The 11,999-nt window shown below is 45.9% G+C and overlaps 1 long non-coding RNA gene across 1 annotated transcript; it reads left to right on the forward strand.

Moving 5' to 3' along the window:
* The first annotated feature begins 320 nt into the window (after nucleotides 1-320).
* Nucleotides 321-11,864, forward strand: LOC122934856. Its single transcript, XR_006388712.1, has 3 exons — nucleotides 321-415; nucleotides 4,090-4,233; nucleotides 11,826-11,864. It is a non-coding gene; the product is annotated as an uncharacterized LOC122934856 (long non-coding RNA).
* Nucleotides 11,865-11,999: the final 135 nt, after the last annotated feature.

An 11,999-nucleotide genomic window follows, 5' to 3' on the forward strand; every position in this document is an offset into this window, starting at 1 on the left:
ATAGCAACCAATCACGGCACAGCTTACATTCCTCTTTAAAAAGAAAAGCTGTGCTGTGATTGGTTACTATGGAAAACAAAGACCGTCTTTTGTTAAGATACTTTCATAAATCTGCCCCAATGAAAGCAAAGGAACAAAGCCTACAGCCTGTGGCTGTAGGACCTTTGATGATGTCATAGTCATGTGATCAGTTACATGGGAGGGATGCAAATGTTAGTGGCTGTAGGACCTTTGATGATGTCACAGTCATGTGATCAGTAACATGGGAGAGATATAAAGGTTAGTGGCTGTGGGAACTTTGATGATGTCACAGTCATGTGATCAGTTACATCCCACCCGACCCTTACAGGACTGTGCTTTACATGTGTATTCAGACGAAGAGAGAAAACTGAAGGTTTACACATAGGACTGTATGGTAAAGGGGTGGAGGAAAGAGTTTTTCATGGGACTGTTTGTCGGAGGGGGCTGTAAGGATTTTACATGGGACTGTTTGTCAGAGGGCGCTGCAGGGATGTTTTACATGGGCCTGTATGTTGGAGGGGGTGAGGCTTTTAGATCTCCTAGACTGCAGAGTCAGTGATGGGAATTCCAGCTGTAGTTAGTGAGTCGGATCATTAGATTCATCTCAGTAACAAGATCCGACTCGTCCCGCTCCCAAATACTAGACAGTCAGCCCTTCCCTGCTCCTTGTAAGGTGTGTGTTATGTATATATTGTGTATTGAGTGTTTATTGTGTTTGTACGCTGGTGCTGACTGTCTGCATGTAGAGGAGCCATAGTCTATTCTCCTGGATCAGCCGGCTCTGGTTCTGCGTATTTTGGGTCTCTGGGATCAGATACAGTTTAGAAACCTTTAGTACACATTAATTTAATGGCCATAATGTTTTTAGTTGTTGGGCTAACTATGTGGTTGTTGCAGCAGTATTTTTTTGGGTCAATGCAGGTTTATAATGTTATAAACATAATTAAAAAAAATTCTAGAATATTTAGGTTTATAGTTTGAAAAAAATATGAAAATAAGTTTTTATGTACTTTTAATTAAATTCTAGTTATTTTTTTCTGGTAATCATACCCTAAAATATTCCACTCATTTTAATATATTACACGTCTATTATAAGGTAATTTGGTCAGACCAAGCGTTGTGATGGTGATTGAAGGTCTTTTTTTGGGGGGGGGGGGGGGGGAATTTTGTGTGTATTTTTTGCTTAATTTATATTTAGTTTTTACTCATTTTTATAGGTCGGCCCCTCAAAGATTAAAAACATCATTCATTCATTAATTTAATTATTTTATTTTTACATACCTTCCAAGCTCCAAGTTAAAGGGAAATCAGCCTAGTTACTGTGATAATTGTCACTCTTAGGCCTCATGCACACGACAGTTTTTTTTCACGGCCCGCAAAAACGGGGTCCGTGGGTCCGTGATCCGTGACCGTTTTTTCGTCCGTGGGTCTTCCTTGATTTTTGGAGGATCCACGGACATGAAAAAAAAGTCGTTTTGGCGTCCGCCTGGCCGTGCGGAGCCAAACGGATCCGTCCTGAATTACAATGCAAGTCAATAGGGACGGATCCGTTTGAAGTTGACACAATATGGTGCCATTTCAAACGGATCCGTCCCCATTGACTTTCAATGTAAAGTCTGGAGTTCTTTTATACCATCGGATTGGAGTTTTCTCCAATCCGATGGTATATTTTAACTTGAAGCGTCCCCATCACCATGGGATGCCTCTATGTTAGAATATACTGTCGGATATGAGCTACATCGTGAAAATCAGATCCGACAGTATATTCTAACACAGAGGCGTTCCCATGGTGATGGGGACGCTTCAGGTTAGAATATACTGAAAAACTGTGTACATGACTGCCCCCTGCTGCCTGGCAGGTGCTGCCAGGCAGCAGGGGGCAGACCCCCCTGTTTTTAACTCATTGGTGGCCAGTGCGGCCGCCCCCCCTCCCTCCCCTGTAGTTAACTCATTGGTGGCCAGTGCGGCCGCCCCCCCCCTCCCTCCCCTGTGCGGCCGCCCCCCCCCCTCCCTCCCCTGTAGTAAACTCGTTGGTGTCCAGTGGGCCCCCCCTCCCTCCCCTGTAGTTAACTCGTTGGTGGCCAGTGGGCCCCCCCTCCGTCCGCTATAGATAACTCATTGGTGTCCAGTGGGCCCCCCCTCCGTCCGCTATCGATAACTCATTGGTGTCCAGTGGGCCCCCCCTCCGTCCGCTATAGATAACTCATTGGTGTCCAGTGGGCCCCCCCTCCCTCCGCTGTAGATAACTCGTTGGTGGCCAGTGGGCCCTCTCCCCTCCCTCCCCCTCCTAATTAAAATCGCCCCCCTATCATTGGTGGCAGTGGTGAGTACCGATCGGAGTCCCAGTGTAATCGCTGGGGCTCCGATCGGTAACCATGGCAACCGGGACGCTACTGCAGTCCCGGTTGCCATGGTAGCTTAGCAATTTGTAGAAGCTTCATACTTACCTGAAGAGCTGCGATGTCTGTGACCGGCCGGGAGCTCCTCCTACTGGTAAGTGAAAGGTCTGTGCGGCGCATTGCTTATAGCACAGACCTGTCACTTACCAGTAGGAGGAGCTCCCGGCCGGTCACAGACATCGCTGCTCTTCAGGTAAGTATAAAGCTTCTACAAATTGCTAAGCTACCATGGCAACCGGGACTGCAGTAGCGTCCCGGTTGCCATGGTTACCGATCGGAGCCCCAGCGATTACACTGGGACTCCGATCGGTACTCACCACTGCCACCAATGATAGGGGGGCGATTTTAATTAGGAGGGGGTGGGAGGGGAGAGGGCCCACTGGCCACCAATGAGTTATCTATAGCGGACGGAGGGGGGGCCCACTGGACACCAATGAGTTATCTATAGCGGACGGAGGGGGGGGCCCACTGGACACCAATTAGTTAACTACAGGGGAGGGAGGGGGGGCTGGCTACCAAGAAGTTAACTACAGGGGAGGGAGGGGGGGGGGGGGGCGGCCGCACTGGCCACAAATTAGTTAAAAACAGGGGGGGGGGGGGGTCTGCCCCCTGCTGCCTGGCAGCACCTGCCAGGCAGCAGGGGGCAGTCATGTACACAGTTTTTCAGTATATTCTAACCTGAAGCGTCCCCATCACCATGGGAACGCTTCTGTGTTAGAATATACTGTCGGAAATGAGTTTTCACGAAGTGAAAACTTAGATCAGAAAAAGCTTTTATGCAGACGGATCTTCGGATCCGTCTGTATGAAAGCAACCTACGGCCACGGATCACGGACACGGATGCCAATCTTGTGTGCATCCGTGTTCTTTCACGGACCCATTGACTTGAATGGGCCCGTGAACCGTTGGCCGTGAAAAAAATAGGACAGGTTATATTTTTTTCACGGCCTCGAAACACGGGTCACGGGCGCGGTGTAAAAACGGTGCACAAGCCGAGTTTTCTACGGCCCCATTGAAAGTCAATGGAGCCGCAGAAAAAAACGGAAAACGGCACAACGGCCACGGGTGCACACAACGGTCGTGTGCATGAGGCCTTAGGCTACAGTTTGTGGTCCGCAAATCACAGATGCCTTCCGCAATTTGCGGAACGGCACGGACAGCCTTTAATATAACTGCTTATTCTTGTCCGCAAAACGTGGACAAGAATAGGACAGGTTATTTTTTGTTTGCGGACCACGGAACAGAGCAACGGAGTGCTGTCCGCATCTTTTGCAGCCCCATTGAAGTGAATGGGTCCGCATCCGAGCCGCCAAAACTGCGGCTCGGATGCGGACCAAAACAACGGCCGTGTGCATGAGGCCTTAGGGCTGTCTTGTTGGACTCAGCAACTTCCATCTCACAAGATGGATTTAGCAGAGCATTTAGAGGGAATGTTAGTTTGGGAGCTAGGGAAGAGGAAGAAAAAGAGCTGATGTGGAGAAAGGCATTTTCTCTGATAACATATATTACAAAGTTTCTTACATTTAGCTGTACTATTGATCCACGCCTGATTGTGTGAAAAGTTAGTGAGCATTTACGATTGTGTACCACATTTTCCCAAGACCTTTAACTTCATGTAAGATGTTCTTCTTCCAGATGTGATTTTGCTCTCAATCCTTGTTTCCCTCAGGTTTCTTAGGTGCAGGACTCTCTTCGTATGATAGAAATGGTCTTTTCCATCAAAGACCCACCAAGGATGGATAAAGACAGAAACCACATGGCTGCAAGGATATTAGACATCACCCTGGAGATCATCTCCTTGATAACTGGAGAGGTGAGAGCTTCACATGACATCACTCTTATCTCTAGTAATAAACCAGGGAAATAGGGGGGGGAGGGGCAGCGGCCAAGACGGCTGGACGTGTTTGAGAGGAGCTCCGTGGCTAGCGCTACAGAACAGGACAAATCCTGACTGACAACGGCCATTTAATGCCAAATTAGACCCCTGGCTGAGCCCTGCTGCACATAGAAGCGAGCGCATACTCACCCTGCAGGGAGCACGGAGGGAGCCAGGTCTCGTGTGCCGCGAGAGAAGTCTGGGCAGTGGACTTGCAGTGCGCTCGATGAATTTGACCTGGTGAGAAACAGGGGGAAGGGATCGGGAATCGGCGAGCAAGTTAATGGCAGTGGAGGAAAAGAGTCCAGCCAAACTCTCAGCCCGCCAGTCGGCCATCTTATCAGCTCCTCTATAGCGCTAGGAAGGGGGAAGGGGCTCAGATCAACGCAAACTCCTTCAACAGTGCTTTCAGAACCCCCCTGTATCACACAGTATAGCCACAGCCTCCTATGTAAAGTCACTAGAGACGCAATCGGAGACTGCCTGACCCTATATACAGATTATTATTTCGCCTATAGGAGCAGAAGACCACTCCAGGAAAATGTCCTCTGACCTCACCAGCAGCTTTATTATATAAGAAAATACATTGTGCTTCCCAGAGCCCTGAAATCAGTTTCAACTATTGCATACCTGCTACTATCCTGATATAGCAATGGGGCCACAAAAAAACACAAAGCGCCACCGAAAAATTGTGAGAATTTGCTAGACAACCAGATGAGGGTGTGCGGTCAACTCTACCGCAGCGCAATATGCACACCAGGGCTAGCACTGAATCCGATTTATCGGCCCCTATAACTTCCTCTGATGAGGATCATGAAGAGCTCACTCTTAAACACGTATCAGCCCAAGTTCTGGAAGCCATTACTGCCTGTAAGACATCTCTCACAGGGAAACTACAAACCGGATTCCCAAAAAGTTGGGACACTATACAAATCGTGAATAAAAACTGAATGCAATGATGTGGAGGTGCCAACTTCTAATATTTTATTCAGAATAGAACATAAATCACGAAACAAAAGTTTAAACTGAGAAAATGTACCATTTTATGGGAAAAATATGTTGAATCAGAATTTCATGGTGTCAACAAATCCCCAAAAAGTTGGGACAAGGCCATTTTCACCACTGTGTGGCATCTCCCCTTCTTCTTACAACACTCAACAGACGTCTGGGGACCGAGGAGACCAGTTTCTCAAGTTTAGAAATAGGAATGCTCTCCCATTCTTGTCTAATACAGGAATCTAACTGTTCAATCGTCTTGGGCCTTCTTTGTTGCACCTTCCTCTTTATGATGCGCCAAATGTTCTCTATAGGTGAAAGATCTGGACTGCAGACTGGCCATTTCAGTACCCGGATCCTTCTCCTATGCAGCCATGATGTTGTGATTGATGCAGAATGTGGTCTGGCATTATCTTGTTGAAAAATGCAGGGTCTTCCCTGAAAGAGATGACGTCTGGATGGGAGCAGATGTTGTTCTAGAACCTGAATATATTTTTCTGCATTGATGGTGCCTTTCCAGACATGCAAGCTGCCCATGCCCATGCACTCATGCAACCCCATACCATCAGAGATGCAGGCTTCTGAACTGAGCGTTGATAACAGCTTGGGTTGTCCTTGTCCTCTTTGGTCCGGATGACATGGTGTCCCAGATTTCCAAAAAGAACTTCGAATCGTGACTCGTCTGACCACAGAACAGTCTTCCATTTTGCCACACATTTTAAATGATCCCTGGCCCAGTGAAAACGCCTGAGCTTGTGGATCTTGCTTAGAAATGGCTTCTTCTTTGCACTGTAGAGTTTCAGCTGGCAACGGCGGATGGCACGGTGTATTGTGTTCACTGACAATGGTTTCTGGAAGTATTCCTGAGCCCATTCTGTGATTTCCTTTACAGTAGCATTCCTGTTTGTGGTGCAGTGTCGTTTAAGGGCCCGGAGATCACGGGCATCCAGTATGGTTTTACCGCCTTGACCCTTACGCACAGAGATTGTTCCAGATTCTCTGAATCTTCGGAGGATGTTATGCACAGTTGATGATGATAGATGCAAAGTCTTTGCAATTTTTCGCTGGGTAACACCTTTCTGATATTGCTCCACTATCTTTCTGCGCAACATTGTGGGAATTGGTGATCCTCTACCCATCTTGGCTTCTGAGAGACACTGCCACTCTGAGAAGCTCTTTTTATACCCATCATGTTGCCAATTGACCTAATTAGTGTTAATTGGTCTATCAGCTCTTTGTTATGCTCAAATTTACTTTTTCCAGCCTCTTATTGCTACTTGTCCCAACTTTTTGGGATTTGTTGACACCGTGAAAATTTGAATCAACGTATTTTTCCTTTAAAATGATACATTTACTCGGATTAAACGTTTGATCTGTCATCTACGTTCTATTACAAATAAAATATTGACATTTGCCATCTCCACATCATTGCATTCAGTTTTTATTCACAATTTGTTTAGTGTCCCAACTTTTTTGGAATCCGGTTTGTAGATGAAGTCAAGATTGATATGCGCCAAGACCTGCGAGAAAGAGTTCAACACACTGAAGAGCGTCTATCACGCATAGAAGATGCTACTGCCACTGTTCCCAGATCCAAATCTGATCTTAACACCAAAGCGGAAGCAGAAAGCAGATTACCTAGAAAATAGTTTCCGTAGATACAACATTAGAATCATCGGCTTGCCTTAAAGAGCAGGAGGCTGCACACCGGATGAGTTTATAGAAAAATGGATCAAATAACTTTTCCCGCATGCGGATTTCTCTCTGGCATATGCGGTGGAAAGGGCTCACAGAGTACCACCAAAATCTCCCCCGCCGACTCCACCCCGACCCATGCTTGCAAGGTTTCTTAATTGCAAAGATAGGGACAGGATACTGGGTCTAGCCAGAAGACGGCAAGAAATTAAATATGACAACGTCAGAGTCTCCATCTTTCCGGATTTTTCCATGGAATTGCAGAAACAACTTTCATGGATGTCAAGAGACGCCTGTGAGAAGCCAACATCCCTTACTCCGTGGGCTATCCTGCAAAGCTCAGAGTGGTGGACGGCGACAGATCGGTCTTCTTTACCTCTCCTGGAGAAGTCTCTGAATGGCTGGCCCTACAGCGAAGATCTGCAAGACGCTGAGACTCTCGGCATTATCTAGTGACTGGTCACCAGATGACGTCAACAGACTGGTTTGGCTAAAGTTAATATGTTTTAGATATATTTAATTGCAGCCTCTTGATTATATCTATATCTACTTTGGCTAATGACATAGGGCCTTAATACCTGTACACATATACTTAAATGGATACACCATTACTGTAGCCGCAGCCCGCCTGCTTCTGCCGATCTTCATCGTAGGCAGAGGCATCCTGATTTTACTGGCCTATAGTCTGGATTAAGAAGCTACTCCAGACCTAACATTACACTTATAGAAAGTACATTGTTAGGGAATCTAGGTTGTTTTTCTGGTTTTACGATAATTGTTTTATCAGTTAGTTACAGTTATTCATGTAGCGCTGTTACTACATATTACTACACCCACTGCAATATGTTCCACTCCTGAGAACATATGTTTGCCCTGGAATCCATGGCTGAGCTAAAAATCTTATCGTGGAATATCAGGGGACTGGGTACGCCACAAAAGAGATCTATGGTGCTTGCCTTTATTAGAAATTTTAGCCCGCAAATTCTGTGTCTCCAAGAGACACATCTTATCACCAACACTTCTCGAGTCCTAAAGGAGCCTTGGGTTCAGTGGGCCGCACATTCCTATCACACCTTTTCTTCAAGAGGGTGTCCCTGCTAATAGACAAACAACTACCCTGGGAGGGAAAAGACCTAGCCATTGATTCAGAAGGCAGATATGTCTTTGTTCACTCTCTTATTGACAATGTACAATACACTTTATTAGGCATTTATAATCCTCCCCCCGGCTCTATGCAGGTTTTACATTTAGCAGCTACCTTTGCGGCTACTTACCCACATGCCAAGGTAATCTGCATGGGAGACTTAAATATGATGTTAGACCCTTCTTTAGACCGCTTCTTAGATGCGGCGGACCCGACAGGTGTAGGGAGTCCCTCGCGACTCAACAGGTTCCTAATTGAATTTAGATGGTTTGACCTCTGGAGGGCTAAATATCCCAGAGATAGGGTGTACTCCTGCCACAGTGGTGGTCACAACTCTCTAACTCGGATACACTATATGTTAGGTAATGGGATAGCGATGTTAAATATTCACTCCATATTATACTTACCTAGGGGGATATCAGATCACTCGCCAATACTAGGTACTCTAATACGTAGCGCTCCCTCAATAATCTATAGAATGAATATACACCCGTTCTGGCTGAATCTTCTGGGCTCAGCAGATGGGATCCCCTATCAACTGAACAAGTTTTTGAAAACACATGAAGATGAGCCCAATCTGGCCCTTGTGTGGGACAACTTAAAGGCATTTCTCTGCGGGTCCTTACATTCCTGCATATCCTATATAAAAAAAAGACACTAAACGCTCGGAGACTGAGCTGGAAACTCTGTGTACTACACTGGAGCGGCAATATATCCGCCACCGGACTGATGCTAACAGGAAGGACAAAGCAGATAGGAAACAGTTTTTTTATGAAACAAACAGCGTTTGAAATTGGTAATCAATCAGCTAAATTACTGGCTCAGCTAATCCGCCACGACTCGCCCTCTTCAGCAATATTAGCAGTCAGGAACTCTGCACTCAGGAAACAATTATCCACACTTTTACACAATTTTACCAAGATCTATATAGATCCAGTATAACAGCATCTGAAGCAGAGATAGCCACATATTTAGAAGGCATATCCCTCCCTAAACTTCCTATACCACAAAGTGCCCAATTAGATCAACCAATTTGCCTGGAGGAAATAATACAAGCCATATTAGACCATAATAACGGGAAATCTCCTGGCCCAGATGGACTCTCCAAAGAAGTATATATGCCAAATATGCGGAGGTGCTAGCCCCCCAATTGCTATCCACCTTTCACTCGGCCTTGGAAATGGGGCACTTGCTCGACTCATTTATGGAAGCCACTATAATACTTTTACTTAAACCTGATAAAGAATCCCTAGAATGCAGTTTCTACAGGCCCATAGCATTGCTCAATGTGGACTACAAAATCCTGACCAGAATTTTAGGCCACTCGCCTCAATCAGGTAATTTTGCCACTGGTTCACCAAGACCAAACCGGTTTTATGCCAGGAAAGTCCACTACTGAGAACATCAGACGGGTTCAGGTGGTTACACAGGTGGGCTTTTCCCTGAATGCCTCATTAGACGCAGCCAAGGCATAGGATTCTATAGAATGGGCTTATTTACTTGGTTGCCTGCAGGGTTTTGGGTTTGGTCCACAGTTCCTCAGATGGATTACTGTCTTGTATAGCAGCCCGGTAAGCAGGCTACTGATAAATGGGGAAATATCAGAAAGCTTCCCTCTTCACAGCGGAACGAGACAGGGATGCCCCTTGTCACCACTCTTGTTTGCCTTGGCGGTTGAGACACTAGCAATTAGAGTGAGGAGTAGCAACAACATAACTGGAGTGACCATGGGAGAGAGAGAGAGAGGTCCATATAGGACTATATGCTGATAATATGATCCTATACCTGTCCTCACCTGATACATCCCTTCGCAATGCAGTGGCTTTGATAGATGAATTTGGGGAGTTCTCGGGCCTAAGAATTAACTGGGAGAAATCAGTTTACATGCCCCTGGGCAGGGCAGACTGGACAGGTTCTTCCCATATGGAACGTCTAAAGGTGGTAGACACATTCAAGTACCTAGGGGTAAATATCACTAAATGACATTTCCAGGCCCTGTCACTCAACATCTACCCTTTAACTGATCATATACGGAGCAAGCTTCAAAGCTGGAAGACATTGCCTATTTCAGTGACAGGACGTATTAACCTAATTAAAATTATTATATTCCCCAAGGCTCTTTACGCTTTTCATCACTCAGAGGTACACGTACCCAAATTGGTGCTACAAGAAATAGATTCCCTGACTAGAGTTTTTATTCGGGGCAGAACCCGCGCTAAACTTAGCCTAGATACACTAAAACGCTCAAAAGCAGAGGGAGGTATGGCGCTACCGGACTATTATATATATATATATTACCTAGCAGGCCAGCTGAGGCTCATTAATACCTGGTATACAACTGAAGACCTGCCCACCTCGGAGTACTTTTTAAAACATTACCTAAATTGCTACACACTATGGTCAATTTTGGAAATTCCCCCTAAATTCCAGAAACCACTGTTGCCGCTGCACAAATTGGCTCAAACGTTCTGGGAAAAGGCTAAATCGTTGTCCCAAGGTTGTCTCCGATATACCCCTGTGGGTCAACCAATCGTTGCCGCATATGCAGGTGGTTATGGGGGCGGACAAATGGCAATTGGCAGGGGAGATATTTATGATCAGGGAGTGTTAATGACGTTTAAGGCACTATGACAGAAATATAACATCCCCCGTACCCACTCATGTTTACAACTCAGATCTGCCATACAGAGTAAATTCCTGAACACTAGCGCCACGATCTCTAAGTACTCACTCATAGGAGTCGTCAAAACCCAGCGCCCCAGAGGACTAGTATCCGTAATCTACTCACACTTAGTACATGTGAAGGTCAGTACCAATCCCCTCACAGTAATAGACAAATGGAAAAGACTGATACCCACACTTACAGTATCACTGTATTTTATTGGAATCACATTTACAAGTATCACCAGCAGTCAATAACAAAATATTCCAGCTTTACATCATTCATCAGACATATCTCACACCAACTAGGCTATATAGAATGGGTAGGGCATCATCCATGGCATGTCCAAGGTGTGGGGAACTGGAGGTGGACTTCTGGCACATGATGTGGAGATTGCTACATTCTGGAAGGAGGTGACTGCCTTTCTTTCCAATTTACTGACAGTTCAGGTAGCTTGCACCCCTGAGGTTTTCCTTCTAGCAATACTGAATGAAGATAGCTGGGATTATTACATGACGACATTCTTAAGGGAGTCACTATTTATGGCACGTAAATGTATTGCTCTGAGATGGTACAACCCCAATACACCGAACTTGTCCATGTGGAAATTGCAGATAAACCAGATCCTACCATATATAGTGTTGGTGTCTAAACACCGCAATGAACCTCAAAATTTTTACAAGGTCTGGGGCCTGTGGTGTGGGTCACCCCAGACTCTGTACTCAACCTCGAGACTGCGGCAAGCTTTGTCATCGGCTCGAGGATCCATGGCTCAGTCGGTTTAGTGGGGCCACCTGAATGTATTGTGTAACGCAACTTCAACCAAGAAATATGGAATTCTCAACAGTGCAGTGGGAGATTGAAGAAATTGATAACAAGGAATCCTTATCTTTGTTGTACTATGATATGTAACAGGAGTGTATGATGTCTTCTGTTAATAAGAGTTAAAAAATAAAAATAAACCAGGGAAATGACCGGAAAGGTGAAGGATTCTTAGAATCTCTGTAGTGATCGGCGTCTCCCCATACACAGGATTACACAGTAGTGAAGAAGTCGTCTGGTGAGTGTGTGACACCCTGTGTGTCAGGAGGATGGAGCAGGACCCAGAGCCCCATCACCGAGCCTCCACCTCATTCCCTGATACATGAGCAGAAGATCCTAGAACTTACCACCAGGATCACTGAGCTGCTGAGCGGAGAGGTGAGC

Source organism: Bufo gargarizans, chromosome 4 (genome assembly GCF_014858855.1).
Source record: "Bufo gargarizans isolate SCDJY-AF-19 chromosome 4, ASM1485885v1, whole genome shotgun sequence".
Taxonomy (NCBI): Eukaryota; Metazoa; Chordata; class Amphibia; order Anura; family Bufonidae; genus Bufo; species Bufo gargarizans.